The sequence below is a fragment of the Diceros bicornis genome, chromosome 3 (assembly GCF_020826845.1).
Source record: "Diceros bicornis minor isolate mBicDic1 chromosome 3, mDicBic1.mat.cur, whole genome shotgun sequence".
Classification (NCBI taxonomy): Eukaryota; Metazoa; Chordata; class Mammalia; order Perissodactyla; family Rhinocerotidae; genus Diceros; species Diceros bicornis.
Window position 1 is genome coordinate 95,155,897 of NC_080742.1, and position 16,073 is coordinate 95,171,969.

The 16,073-nt window shown below is 42.1% G+C and overlaps 1 protein-coding gene across 12 annotated transcripts in view; it reads right to left on the bottom strand.

Moving 5' to 3' along the window:
* EZH2 (enhancer of zeste 2 polycomb repressive complex 2 subunit) overlaps positions 1–16,073 on the bottom strand; it is a 270,483-nt gene that overhangs the window by 66,973 nt on the left and 187,437 nt on the right. For 11 of the 12 annotated variants that reach the window (XM_058532244.1, XM_058532239.1, XM_058532241.1 and 8 more), the window contains exon 1: positions 6,984–7,032. The gene's annotated coding sequence lies outside the window, so the exon portion shown is untranslated. Of the gene's footprint in view, positions 1–6,983; positions 7,035–16,073 lie in introns of those variants that run through there. The other variant, XM_058532297.1, reaches the window with a different exon arrangement.

A 16,073-nucleotide genomic window follows, 5' to 3' on the forward strand; every position in this document is an offset into this window, starting at 1 on the left:
AAGAAAATTAAGGAGAAAACATTTGCAATACATGTATCTGACAGAAAATGTGTACCCAGAATATATAAAGATCTCTTACAACTCAATGAGACAAACACAATTTTTAAAATGGGCAGAAGGCTTGACCAAAAAATGTACACAAATGGCCAACAAGCATGTGAAAAGAGGTTTAACATTACTGATCATCTGGGAAATATGAATTAAAATCACATTGAGATACATAACACTCAGTAGATGGCCAAAACTTAAAAGACTGGCAATATCAAGTGTCAATGAAGTTGGGGAGAAACTAACTCCCGTACGGCTACAGCTGAGACAGTGACTTGTCACGCAAATGGCACAACCTCTTGGGAAAACAGTTTGGTAGTTTCTCATAAAGTGAAATCAATATTTACCACATGACCCAGCTATCCAACTACAAGGCATTTACCCAAGAGAAATTAAAAGATATATCTGCAAAAGACTTACACAAATGGTCATAGCAGCTTTATTAATAATAATCCAAAACTGGCAACAACCCATGTGTCCTTCAACAGGTAAATGAATTAAAAATAGTACATTCATACAATGGAATACTACTCAAAAATAAAGCAACAACATAGATAAACATCAAAAACATGTCAAATGCAAGAAGCCAGTCACAAAAGGGTGTGTGTGTGTGTGTCTGTGTATACTGTATAATTCCATTTATTTTCTTGAACAGGAAAAATCCGACCAGTAGTTGAGAAGGAATGATTATAAAGGATCCTAAAAGAAGTCTGATATGATAGCAGTGTTATATGTTGACTGAGGCAGTGGTTACACAGATATATACATCTGTCAAAACTCTTTGAACTGCACCCTTCAAATGTGTGTATATTTTATTGTATATAAATTATACTTCAACAAAGTTGATTTTTTAAACTAAAAAACTGATACCTTTCTATCAGACAACATCTACTAAAACTTGAAATGTGCATAATCTTGAAACAGCAATTCTCCTTACAGAAAGCTGTCACACAAATGTTCAAAGATATATAAGGATGCTCACTTCTGAGGAGAAAACATAACGTCCATCACAGAGGGTTGACTGAATAATGACACATCCATAAACTGGAATACTACATATTCTACTTTCAAAACAGCCTGATAGCTTAGAGCAAGGAGTGGCAAACTTTTGCTTTAAAGGGCCACATGGTAAGTATTTTAAGTTTGGCAGGCCACATCCAGTCTCCTTGCATATTCTTTTTTAGGGGTTTTTGTCATTGTTTTACAACTCTTTAAGAAATGCCAAAATCATTGGTAGTTCGTTGGCCTTACTAAAATAAAAAAAAAAAAGACCCCAGGCTGAGAGATCAGAGCTTTGAAACCAAAGTACCCAAAATCAAATCCTTACTCTACCATTAACTAGTTATTACCTAATCTCTCCATCTCTTGTTATTACAGTATCTATATAAAATAAATGAAAGCACTTAGAATAGTGCCACACATAAGCAAGCTCTAAAGAAATATCAGCTATTTTTTAACGAAATAGATCTCTCTGTACTGACCTAAAAAAAACTGATTTAGAACTAAGTAACTTGATCCCATTTTTGTAAAACATATGTATAAATATTCATATGAATATATTGGAAAGTTTGGGAAGAATATACACCGAACTGTTAAGGGTAGGGAATGCAATTACAGAGATCAAGAAAGATTTTACTTTATAACCATCTAAATTGTTTCTGTATTTTAAACTGAATACTTATCACTTGTATTTAATCAACAGAGATTTCTAAATAAACAGAAATAAATAAAGCATATGTAGCACCATTTTCTTACAGGTCCTAAGCACATATTTAAACTTGAGAAGTATTTAGTTCCATTAATGACAAAGTACATCAACTCTTAAAAGCAATACTGGTGCAATAACTAAAAATCATTTATCAAAGACTTTGTGCCAGGTGTAGTTCTAAGAGTTTCACATTAGAACTATTATGTATTAATTCATTTAATCCTCTCAACCTTATGGAATGAATGTCATTACAATCACCAATTTACAGACAGGGAACTTGAACATCAAGGACAACTTGCCCAGGGCACAAACTGGCAGCTCAGGAACTGAAACCCCCAGCAACGTGACTCCAAAGACCACACTTATAATTCTACTGTATGCCCCCCTAGAGCGCACACAAGCACAGCTCTGGCAGAGAAAGAAATCCGCCAAGAAATCTCTTAGTCTAGGGCATCAGATTGTACCTCCCATAAGACTACAATTATCTACTTTTAAATATAACTTTCTGATTGAGCCAAATAAAATGACTCTTCTTGGAACTGATACATCTTCAATGATGCAGAAGATCACTAGATAACATGGAGGAGATGGTATGGAGTCAAAAAGAATTTAAGTTTGGATCCTAACTGCAAATTCCCAGCTAGATAATCCTGGGCAAGTTCTTAACCCCTCTAGATCCAAGTTGAAGAGTGTGTTGTTCAAGTTTTTTTTATTGTAAAATATACAAAACATAAAATTTACCATTTTTAAGTGTACAATTCAGTGGCATTAAGCACATTCAAAATGCTGTTCAACCATCACCACCATCCATGTCCAGAACTCTGTCATTATCCCAAACAGAAACTCTGTACCCATTCAACACTAACTCTCCATTCTCCCATTCCCTCAGCCCCTGGTAACCTCTATTCTACTTTCTGTCCCTCTGAATCTGTCCATTCTATTTATACCTCCTATAAACGGAATCATACAATTTTTTTCCTTTTGTATCTGGCTTATTTCACTTAGCATAATGTTTTCAAGGTTCATCCATGTCGTAGCATGTGTCAGAATGTCATTCCTTTAAAAGCTAAATATTCCTCCATTGTATGTGTATACCACATTTTGTTTATCCATTCATCTGTTGATGGATGCAGGGTGGTTTTCACAAGAATTAAAAATAAAGCATCCAATATGAGTGTTACCACAATAAAAAACAAATAAAGGAATAAAGCATCTGGCAAATAATATTAATAGACATTTAATATTAATGTCTTTTTTTCACTTCATTTTTGTCATATTTTTGCACCAGGTAGTGACGCAGTGGCAAGATATGAAGCAGTGCAACCATCTTAGAAACTTATCAGCTATACCTTTTGAGACATGAACTGGATTTGCTCATCTGCATTTATCATATCATATTAAAAGGATTTGGGGGCTGGCCCCGTGGCGTAGTGGTTAAGTGCACACACTCCACTGCTGGCGGCCCGGGTTCAGATCCTGGGCGTGCACTGACACACCGCTTGTCAGGCCATGCTGTGGCAGCATCCCATATAAAGTGGAGGAAGATGGGTACGGATGTTAGCTCAGGGCCAGTCTTCCTCAGCAAAACGAGGAGGATTGGCAGGGATGTTAGCTCAGGGCTGATCTTCCTCACATACTCACACACACACACACACAATAAACGAATTTAAAAGGATGATGAAGAGCATCCCAATAAATGATCCCTAATCACACTGGCACTACTTCCTTCAGTTTTAGCTTCAAAACCCACCTCAAATTATTCCAATAAAGAACTCATTAACTGTAACTAAAAACGTTTCAATTAAGAGATTCACCACTATCTGCAACACTTTTGCTTCCTTACATTTTTGTACAAGGATCATCAATACTGACATCAAATCAAATTAAGCAGATACTATATGCAGGTATCCAGAAGATTTATCAAGCTTCTCTCTAGCTGCCTGAAATACCCAACATGAATACCAGAGTCACACCTAAGGGATATCCAATTTTCAATATCTTAGAGTATTGTAACTAGGAGAAACCCCAGAACTTGTTCACCTAGATGATTATTTTTCTTTGTAATCAATGCTTCTCAAAAAGGGAGAAAAATACCTTCCAAAGTTCCTCACAACATAAATATTAATATATCCTGTTTGCTTTGCAAGTTCCTTTGTCAAATTATTTCCCTACATTTTTCATATTTCCTTCATTCATTCAACTGCTAAAGCCCTATCCTCTAGCAACTAGCAGGTATACAAAGAAAAATAAGAGCCTCTGTCTCAAGGCACTTAGAGTGTGGTGAAGGAGACAGATGCATAAACAAGTGATTACATACAATGTGATACATGCTATAACAAAAGTGCGAACAGAGCCCTGTGGGACTCAAGAGTGCCTGCCAGGCCAGGGAAGGCCTCTAGAAGGTAAAGGGACCGTCTGGGAACTTTTCTTTGAATTTCACAAGCCATTCCTCTCCATTCATGCTCTCCCCCAAACTAAAGATTTCACCTGCCCAGATAGAATCCTTCATAACTCACAGAAAACATTTTCATCATTTGTACCAACATAAAGACTTCAAGGTAAATCCATAAATCATTTGTAATTGATCCCAGAATGCATTCGATTGTTGGCGGATTTTTCCTTGTTGGTTTTCAAAAAGCAGATCAACTTTCTTAATCACCATTTATTTAGGCCAATACAGAAATTAATTCACACTCCTTGAGCATGCCAGCTCAAAGGATGGAAGATATTCTGGAAAAACCTCAGTGTGACCTGGGGAAATTTGCCCAAAATTTTTAAATGGCCAACGAAAAAATAATCACCTATATGTATGCATCCAAAGCAAAGCTGTTATAAAAGTATTAGAACTTTTCTTTTGCCTAACTGCACTAAATCAACAAGTGTTTGGTTTTTGTTAATCACTGCTACTTAAACTGACTAAATACATTCTTAATTCAAATAGAAAAAATTTAAAACAAACTTTTTAAACCAATTCCCCAGAAGACTTAAAAATATATCTTATGGCAAGAACAAAGACAGTAATTATCAAATAAAGAATACAAAAGAAGGGAAAAATTAGAATTTCTTATCCTAAAAGATCCAAATTTCTGCCAAAATCTGCATAACTAGCTCATCTCATAACAACTGACAAGATTATCAGTAAGACTTTTTAATATCGGCAACTAAGATAAATATGAATACTGTTTAACAATCGCAACACTTAGGGCAGCACCTGGAATGTGTTCACTGGTGTCCAAAATTCTGCGAAATATAATAAAGACTTTACATTGCATTTCTGTCTCCATCTTTATGAAACCATAAGAGTAGGTGCACATTAGATCTTCATCATAGAACAATGCAAATCAGAAGAGTGCCTGGGTGTTTCTACGTTCCTTTTCTTTCAATAGATTCACTTTCCACAAAAATCAGAATTTAAGATGCCATTTTCCTATGTGTTTCTGGGACTTTAAACATTACATTCCCTAATACATCTCCATAAACAAAGAACAGGATTCTTTATATCTGGGACGAGAATGCTATCTATTCCTAACTTTAGAGACTACAAAAAGGAAATCAAAATATATCTTTTCATTTTCTTGCAAATAAAACTACCAATAAACTAGTTTGGATTACACACTTGTCTTACATATTATTCCTAAACATGAAACAGTTGCCAATGCTTATGAACGAAGAGAAATGGAAAATCAACTCCAAAACCCTCTGGAAGTACACATTACATTCAACTGTGTCAGCATTAGTGTCCTTTAAAGATTATTTAAATGTTGTTTTATGTGACTTTAGAAACGCCTTAAAATTAAACTGATAATGAACTTTAAAATTAGAAAGTAAACCTTGTAGGAAAATTTTTAAATACCAAAGACAGATCTTTATTTTCAAATGAACTCAAATTTTACAGATCCTGTGTGATCAACAAAGGAAGTTTAGCTTAACTGTGGACAGCACACCTTCAATTTCTTAGGCGACAAACATTTCTGCAGTCTTTTCCGACTCACTAAAGCTATTGTTCACGGAAAACAAGACCAATTAATAAGACATTGCTAACCACATCATCTAAACACATATTTGTCATAAGCATTTTATTTTGATCAACTCTTGCTTCCAGCTCATCCTCATTCAACCTCTAGGGATTTGGGGAATAATCGCTTACTAAATTACAGTTGATTTCGTTAGCACCTGTCGCCATTCTCAGATGTATCAGACAAGTTGGCCAAAACAGCTTGTAATTTCTATTTTTTTTTTTAAGATTATGATTCTCTGGAAAGCGGGAACTCACTAGGAGTGAGTTCACCAAGTTTTCCAAAATACCGTGCTTCCCGATTCCTCCCATTTTCAAAAACTGACCCTGTGGCACAGACTTTGTGGTGGGTGGAGGGGGGTACACGATTTCGCGGGAACTCGACGGAAAGCCCTCCAAAACGAATAAAACCAAGAAGGGGGAGAACGGCTCGACCCTTCTCTCGAACTTAACGGAAGCCAGACGGGAAGGCGAAAGCAGCCCGGGACTGCCTCGTCCGAGCGGCTGGAGACCAGGGGTTTTAGGCTGCTCGGGGGGAAACGTCAGCCGCGCGGCTCCCCGGAGTCCGCTCTCCGCACGCCGTCCCGGCACCACGGCCCCGGCCGAGCCTGCGCGCTCGCGAGGAGGGGGCGTGGGGCCGAGCCCGCCCACCCGCGCCCGCGGCCCGCGCTCCCCACGCCCCTCTCCCGCCCGCTGTCAGGCCCCAGTGTCACTGCCCCTTCCTCACGCCAAGCTCCCCCGAGACACAGTCCGTCCTTTGTCTGAGTGAACACTCGGCGGCGAGGTCCCACCAACTTGTGTGCGTCCCGTCCCACCCGGGCGCTCCCGCCACGGCGCTCCACACAAAGGAGACTTGGGCTCGGGCGGCCAGCCCGCCCCGGACCCCGGAGCGCCCCCGGCCCAGCCCCGGCGCCTCGGGAGGGGCGGGCGCGCCGGAGGACCCCTCCGCACGCCCCCCGCCGGCACCCGCCACTGCTCCCGCCTCGAGTCTCTGGGGTCCGGCACTGCCCGCCCGCGGGCTCGCGGGGCCAGCCCGGACCCCCGGACCCCTTCCGAGGGGTCTCCTCTCACCCCGCCTGCAAAACCGGCGCCCCGGGAGAGCCCGCTCTGGGCGACACCGGACGGGCAAAGCGGCGGCGGGGCTGTCCCGCCGCCGCCCCTCGCCGGGCTCCAGAGCCCCGCCGCCCGGCCGGCCCGACAGCGCCGCATTACCTGCGCCCCGCGCCCCAGCCCGCGCCGCTCCCGCGCGCCGCCGCCGCCGCCGCCGGGGCTCCACCGCCTTCTGCGTCCCAGTGGGTGTCAGACGCTCCCGGACCGAGCGCCAAACCCGGCAGCCCAATCGCCATCGCTTTTATTTGGCCCCCCCAGTCTAACCAAGCGCCGCCCCGATTGGCGGGACGCGAGGCGGGCTCCCGTCCAATCACAGGGCCCGCCGGGCTCGGAGGCGCCGAGCCAGCCCCACGCAGAGGCGCCCGCGGGACTCGGCCGGGCCGGGCGGGCGGCGCGTGCGCGCGGCGGCGCTGAGGGACGCTGCCGCGGACTGGAAGCGCCGCGCCGTGTCTTTGTTCTTTTGCTGAACGCACGGCGCTTCTCGGGAAGGCGGTGGGCCGGCGGGTGGGGACGAGGGGCCTCCGGAGCGCGAAGCCCGGGCCGCGGGCGGGAGGCGGGCAAGGCGGGGTGGCGGGAACCGGCCGGAGGGCGGGACGGCGCGCTCGCGGCGCTTGGCGGGAACCGCCGCCTCGGAGTTCCCGGGCCGGAGGGGCGGGGCGGGGCCGAGAGCCAAGTTTGAACCAGTTCAAAACTCGGGGGTAGTAACGGTTTCAACCGCCGCGCTCTTTCCCCGCGCGCGCAGCCCGGGCCCGAGCCGGCTGGCGGGCGCGCCGGAGGTGCCCCGTTTGCCGGCGAGACGCCCTCTGGGGCCCCCGGCTCGCCTCGCCGAGGAGCCGCGACCTTCCCGCGCCCGGTGGGGCCGGCGCGCCGCTGCCCGCGCCGAGCCGAGCGCCCTGCGGGCGACTTTTGTCTGCGGCTGCCCTCGGCCGAGGCGGCCCGTCTCCGATGCCCCGGCCCGCTGGACTTTGGCTGGGCGAGCCCGCAGTGCCCATCGCCTTAGAAACCTGGGGAAGAGCGACGTCACGGTTGTTGCACATTCCTCACTCAGAGCGCCTTGTCAGACCCTTCCAGTGTTTGTAGTTCCAAGCACGTGTCAACGTTAAATTCATTGATCAAGGATGAGTGCGGTTCACTTGCCTCATGCTAACGCCTCCGGAAAGTGTTAGGATGACTGCAACATTTTTCCATTATTAAAAAACGATCTTGGGGTAAACCTGTCCCAACCCAGAGGATTAGGAATGTTCCGTTGAGGATATAATCTCCCCTTGTGCTTTATCTGGCAATGAAGTTAAGATTATTCCAAATGTATTTTTAACAGGATACAGCTATAGGGCGAAATAACCACTCACCCATGTAAACCGGGATTCCATATTGAGAGTTCAGACTGGGGGAAAAAAAGGGTCAACTATGAACTGTAGGGTTAAAAAGACTAAAGAAACGTGCTTTATATTTTTAATTACATTTTTAGATGAGATTTTTAATGACTAATTTTTCATTTGATGATTTAACGCATAATTTTCCCACCTTAACCCACTCAATGTTGGACATACATGTGGAGGGAAGCCAAAAGATACAGAAAAAACAATCATGTGCCCAAATGAAAGCACAATTATGAATAAATGATGAGTGCAAAAGTAAGTAGGTTATGCATCTGAGATGTGACTCATTTCTTAATGTAACAATTCTGTCACACACCTAACAGTCACCAATACATTCAGATTCCATGGTAAAAGGCTTCCAACTAGACCAGTAATTCACAATTGCTTTTTTAACCAGCAATTTAAACCTTAAAAGTACTTATCCATAAGTTCCTTATCAAATTACTAATTTTACCTGTCCTTTATATTAAATATTAAAACAATGTGGGCATCTTTTGAAGAAAAATCAAGGAAATTACATTAGCAGAGAGAACAGAAAGCAAATCAAAGCAATAAACATCCAGCATAGTGTGAAACGTCATATGAATTGCTAAGACATTTAGGATCAGGAATGATATTGGATCAAGATGTTCAAAAAAAAAATATCAGAAAAGAAAATTTTAACTAGACCCTGAAGAAAGCATAAGACCTAGATTGATGGGGCAGTGAGGGCACTTGAGACGGAAATGAACATCTGTTCTGAGTGATTGTGTGGAGTATAACCAGAGCTGAGAGCGCCAGTTGGGAAAGAATGGGAGAGTAGAGTCTAGAGAGCTAAGTGAGGCTGTATTAAATATAATATTTATAATATACATTTTTAAGTATAATGTGAAGGCTGACTGCAGGACGTAGGGATGTCAGTGGATCACAATATTGTCTTAATTCAGTGATGTCATTATTCAGTTAAACAAGATATTTTAGGTCACAGTGATGGCAGGAAAAAGGGAAAATTTGAAAGCATTGCAAAAGGACTGCATTATATATGGAGGGCATACCTTATCTTGCAACTCTATTTTGTGTATTGACAAATACAGGAAAGCTGGGAGGGAGAAGAAGTATTTCATTTTAATACTAAGAAAAATCACCTGAAGATTTCCAACCAGGGAAAGCAAGAAAATACATGTGAGTGTATGTTTGAGAATGCTAGTTACTAAAGGGGCCTAGATGAAGCTGAAAGGCTGGACACAAAAGTGGTTGTGAAGGGTGGGAGTCACCAAGATTTTTCATTTCTATAACGATGCTCAGATTCCATTAATGCTGCTACTGGTAGGTCCTCTGTGAAAGACAGAGATTCACTATTACAGTTATGGGATAAAACCAAAAATGGAGAGTTAAACTCTGAAGGCAGGACGTAGCTCTCTACCTTATTTGCTGTTGTACTCCCCAGGCCTACCAATGCTTGCACGCAGTATATCCTCAGGTTTTCCTGGGGGAACAGGAGAAGGTCAAGTGCAAAGTTGAGGCTGTTAGCCTCACAGAACTTCCCTTTCAACCCCATGAATGGGGTTTACTTCTCACATGTTCGTTCATTCACTCAGCATTCAACAAGTTTTTATGGAGAGCTTACTCAGTGCAAGACACTGTCCTGGGGGCTAGGAATTCGATGTGAGTGAAACAAAACTCTGTGCCTTGGTGGAGCTGACATTCGAGTGGAGAGAAGCAACAAACAAAATAAATTATACAGTATGTGAGGTGGTGGTAAATAAAAAGGAGAAAGACATAGCATGGAAGGAGGGAAGTGTTGAGTGCAAACGCTGTAATTTAAAATAGCTTGGTCAGGGCAGGCCTCACTGAGAAGGTGACATTTGAAGAAAGACTTGAAGGAGGTGGAGGAACGCTTACTGAGAGAGGTGTTCTAGGCAGAGGGCACAGCAAGTGCCTGGGCCCTGCGGGGGGAGGCTGCCTGGTGTGTTCTAGCAACAGGCAGGGGAGGGTAGGGGGCACAGGCAGGCCTTCTAGGGCCTTGTGGGCCACTGTTAGGACTTCACTTTTTACTTAAGTGAGAGGATTTCGAGCAGAAAGGTGATTTGATGGTTTAAACAAGATCATTCCAGCCGCCGTTTGAGACGAGAGTAGCCTGAAGTGGAGCAGGGGCCACATCAGAGAGGACAGTTCTAAATCTGTGTGTTGTAATAATCCAGGCAAGAAAGGCCTGTGGCTGGGAACCAAAGTGGTGCCAACGGAGCTGGTGGGAAGTCGTCCGGCTCTGGATATATTTTGAACGTATAGGCGATAGGATTTGCCGACAGATTGGATATAGGAAGCAAAAGAGAGGTGGTGGATAAGCAAGTGAGTCATAATTGAGTTGGAGGCTGCAGGGGCAGTCGAGGCAGGAGAGGCTCCCGGGGTGGAGGTTTGGAGATCACGGTTTAGTTTGGGGCACAGTGCGTTTGAGATGCCTCTTTTCAACCAAGTAGAGACGTCAAGTAGGTGGTAAGTTATTGTTGGGAGGAAAACTTTCGCTCTACCAGTTTAAGTCCTACTTATCAGGGCCTGCAATTAATTGACAACAGATTGACAGGAGAAAAGTTGATTATGCATGCAGGAGTCCTCTACAGAGAGAGAGGTCCCCAAACAGCTAGAGGTAAAGGCTTATATACCAGCTTAATAAAGGGCAGGGGGAGAGAGAGGGTTAAGGCTTCAAATGATGGAAGGTTCTATGAGGCTTTTTTAAAAGATTTTTTTTTAAATGTCCCAGCGCCCAAGGTGAGTCACCTCCCTGACTGGAGACTTTCGGGGGGTGTGTGCTGGGGGTGGGGGGTGGTAGCTGACCGACATAAAGCTGTGCTTTAGTCGGATAAAGGAAGTTCAGATAAGTTCGTCCAGCGTCTGTGTAGCTCAGATCTTTTCATTTTGAAGTAATCTTTATACCACTTCTGGTATAAAGAAATCCTCTCATTTATACAAGTCTGGAGTTAGGGGAGAGGTTGTGACTAGGAATATCGGTTTGGGAATCACTGGCATATAAATTGTATTTAAAACTAAGAGAATGAGTGTAGATTGAAAAGAAGTTCAAAGTACTCCAACATGAAGTTTGTGGAGATGAGGAGAAACTGATGAAGACAGAGGGAGCAACCCGTGAAAGTAAGAATGTGACGCGTCCTGGAAGCCAGGGGAAGAAAGTGTTTCAAAGAGGAGAGTCATCATTGCATAACATGCTGCTAACAGGTCCAGTGAGATGTCTGCGACTTGACCTTTGGATTTAGCAACATGAAGGTCACCAGTGAGCTTGATAAGACAGTTTAATAGACTGGTTAGAGTGGATTCCACAGTAAATTAAAGGAGAAGGTTGGAGACCAATTATAGACTGCTCTCTCAAGGATTTTGCTAAAAAGGAAAGGAGAAAAAATATAGCAGGAAAAGTAAGTGGGATCAAGAGAAGATTTTAAGATCTTAAATAGAAACAACATACCATGTTGGTATTCTGATGAAAGATCCAGCGGAGATGGGAATTGATGGTTCAGGAAACAAGGAATATTACTGGAGCAACATCCTTGAGTATGTTAGAAGGGATGTGCTCCAGACCTTGCACAGGTGAAAGGAGATGGGTCCTACAGCCCGAGTGGAGGGTGTGGCCTCTGCTAGGAGCATGAACAGGAGAGAAGGTAGTGTATATGGACACAAATGCAGGTACATGGATAGATTTGGTAGATGTTTACATCTGATTGCAACACCCACTGGGAATTAGCTGACTGAGAATGGGTAGTGTCTGAATGAGGATGCAGTTTGTTAGGGTGAAAAAATGTTTAGCCCATTATAGTCTGACATTGCTTTTATATCAACTCTCCCTTCTTAGTCCTAAAATAATTTCTCAGTCCTAATAGAGATAGAAAACTGATGATTTGGGTTTTAGGAATATGGAGTACAGAGCAAAAGTGACAAATCTAAGTTTTTGGAGGATAAATGAAAAGTCATAGGATATGAAATTTGGGTAAGAGATTTGAACTTGTCAACAGAGGAGTATCAGTTGAAGGCCTGAGAAGAGATGATCTCTCATAAAGAACAAGACTAGCATTATAGTGCAGGCTGGAAAACCCCTGGATGGAGCCAGGAAATAGGTGCCATGTAGGGAAATAAAAAATTGTAACATAATTTGGTCGTGATTTAAATGAGCCTGACCCTTTTAAGAATAAGGTTGAAATAGTCACCTCTAGAAAGCCAGAGGGAGGTAAGGTAGGCAGCCTCTAAAATGCTCCCAATTGTTACTGCCTCCTGGTATTCACACCCTTATGTAATCCTCATCCCTTGAGTGTGAGCTAGACCTAGAGATTGGCTTCTAACTAATAGAATATGGCCACAAGAGTAATGAGATGTCACTTCTGAAATTAGAACCTATCCTCCACCTCTTTCTGTCTTTTTCTCTCTTATCTCTTGCTCTGGATCAAACAAGCCATCACATCAGTTTTCTGTCTTACACCTCCACCACCCCAATTCCAGCCATATTGTACCACTACTCACTTTCCCAAACACAAATTCAGCTAAATTGATCAAGATGTTACCATTTTACTTTGACTTTTAAAAAGAAATTTGATCAAGTCAAATGAATACATTAGAATAGATGTAAACGTTTAGGCAATCTAGAAATTATCTGGGATTTTTAAAAGAATCCAAGTATGAAATTGAGGAATGCTTGGCCAAAATATGGTTACAAATGACCCCTGGGCAGATCATTTTACAAATGTGACGCTTGTCTTATAAAGGACCACTGAGGATTTGAGGAAGCTGAGCACTGATGAATTCTACCATTGTCCTGGGCTATAAAAGGAGAGAAGATCAATAAAGACTGAAATATATGAAAGAAAACATGGTTTTAGCAAGGGATAAGAGTTGGAGAGGAAAAAATAAAACTGACTACATGACTATATACATAGACACTCCAAAACAATCTTCAATCAAAGTATTAGAATTGAGTGAAGTTAGCAAGGTCACTGGATACAAGGCGGGTTTACAGCAATAAATTTCTATACACTAGCAATAAACAAAGAGGAAATTAAACTTTTAAAGTGAAACCATTTGCCTTTTGAAAAACTTCGAATACCCAATAATAAATCTAATGAAAAATGTGCAAGACCTATATGCTGAATATTACTAAATGATGTTGAGAAAAAGTGAAAAGACCTAAGTAAACAGAGGGAATGTCATTTTTATGATTTAGAAGATGCCTCGATTCAACACAATGCCAATCAAACTCCCCGCAAGGTTTATGGGTGTGGGTGTGGGTGTGTGTGTGTGTAAACGACAAGTTGATTCTAAACTATGTGTGAAATACGAAAGGCCAAAAAGAGCCAAGACAATCTTGAAGAAGAATGAAGCTGGGAGACCACTACCAGATATCAAAACCTAACTTTTAAAAGCTGTTGTAATTAAGACAGTGATATTGACAAAAAGATGGACAAATGGACCTATGGGAAAAAATATAGAGAATCCAGAAACAGACCCATATCTATATAGTCACCTGATTTATAACAGAGGTGAGCCAGCAGTGCAGTGAGAAAGGACGGTCTTTTCAATAACTGGTACTAGATATCCTTATGGGGAAAAAAATCTTGGCCTCTACCTCAACGAGATGGGTTACTGATCTAAATGTGAAAGAAAACAGAGAAAAATCCTTATGATCTTGGAGTAGGCAAAATGTGCTTAAACAGGGCACAAAAAGTGTTCGCCATAAATAAAAAAATGATAAATTGAACTATATTAAAATTAAGAATTTCTGTTCTTCAAAAGACATCATTAAGATACGGAAAAGACAGGCCAAAGAATAAAAGAAATCCACAATACTCATATCTGACAAAAGACTTGTCAGTGGATTATATAAAGACCTCCCACAAAACAATTTGAAAAAGAAGCCAAAATATTAAGAAATGGCCCCCCAAAAATCCCACCTTAAAGTGGCACTCCACAAGACTAAATATACAAATGTCCAAAAAACATATAGAGAGGTGCTCAAGTTCACTAGTTATCAGAGAAATGCAAATAAAATGATAATGTAATACCACTACATACCGACCAGATGGCTAAAACAAAAAAATACAGAAGATACCAATGTTGACAAGGATGTGGAGCAACCAAAATTCTTATACACTTATACAAAATTCTTATACAAAATTGAGAAGAGATAGTGCCTACTAAACTTGAATACTTATTAAACTTAAAACTCTATAACCTAGCAATTCTACTCCTAGGTATAGATCTAGCAAGAATCTATGCGTGCGTGTATGTGTATTTACCAAAACACATGTACAAGAATGTTCATAAGAGCACTATTCCTAACAGCCACAAGGAAACTATCCAAATGCCCATCAATGGTAAAATGAATAAATTGTGGTAAATTTACATAATGGAATATCCTACAACAATGCAAATGAACAACCTACAGCCACATACAACAATATGAATGAATCTGATAAACACAGCATTGAGTGAAAGAAGTCAGAAGAAAAGAATATATATCATAGGATTGTTTATTTAAAGTTCCTTAACAAGCAAAACTCATCTATGATGTTAGAAGTCAGAATAGTTGGTTATCTTTGGTGAGGGTTGTGACTAGAGAGAGCAGCAGGGCCTGGGGTGCCCATTTCTGGGGTGCTGACAATGTTCTATTTGTTGATCTGTGTGCTGGATAAACTAGTGCATTCCCTTTGTGAAAACTTATTTAAGCCCTTTCTAGTTTGTTTGTTTGTTTGTTTGTTTTTGAGGAAGATTGGCCCTGCACTAACATCTGTTGCCAATCTTTGTCTTTTTTTTTTCTCCCCACAGCCCCAGTACATAGTTGTGTATCGTAGTTGTAGAGTTCTATGTGGGACACTGCCTCAGCATGGTTTGATGAGCGGTGAGTAGGTCCGTGCCTGGGATCTGAACTGGTGAACCCTGGGCCACCAAAGCAGAACTCATGAACTTAACCGCTATGCCACTGGGCCAGCCCCTAGCCCTTTCTATTTGTATGTTATTCTTCAACAGTAAGTTAAAAAAAAAAAATAAGGATCAAGGAGAAGAGGAAGAACCAGCAAAGAAGTCTGAAGCAGGGCAAATAATAAAGAAAGAGGAAAACCAGAGTGTAATGTCCTGAAAGCCACATGAAAATAGTTTATTGGAATAGATATCGCCAGAATGTATAAAGAACTCTAACAACTCAACAATAAAAAGACAAATATCCCATTAAAAATGGGTAAAGGATTTGAATAGACATTTCTCCAAAGAAGATATGTGAACAGCTAATAGGCACATGAAAAGATGCTTAACACATTATTCATTAAGGAAATGCAAATCAAAACCACAATGAGATACCACTTCTTGCCCTCTAGAAGGGATGTAATCAAAAGACTGACAACAAGTGTTAGCAAGGATGTAGAGAAATTGGAACCCTCATTCATCGCTGGTGAAGTGTAAAATGGTGCAGCCACTTTGGAAAACAGTCTGGCAGTTCTGCAAAATGTTAAACAGGGGGCCAGCCCCGTGGCATAGCAGTTAAGTGCTCGCGCTCTGCTGCTGGTGGCCCGGTTTGGATCCTGGGCGTGCACTGACGCACCACTTGTCAAGCCATGCTGTGGCAGCATCCCATATAAGTGGAGGAAGGTGGGCACGGATGTTAGCGCAGGGCCAGTCTTCCTCAGCAAAAAAAAGAGGAGGATTGGCATGGATGTTAGCTCAGGGCTGATCTTCCTCGCCAAAAAAAAAAAAAAAACTGTTACACAGAAAGAGTTACCATATGAACCAGCAATTGCACTCCTAGGAATATACCCATGAGAAATAAAAACATCTATCCACACAAAAACTT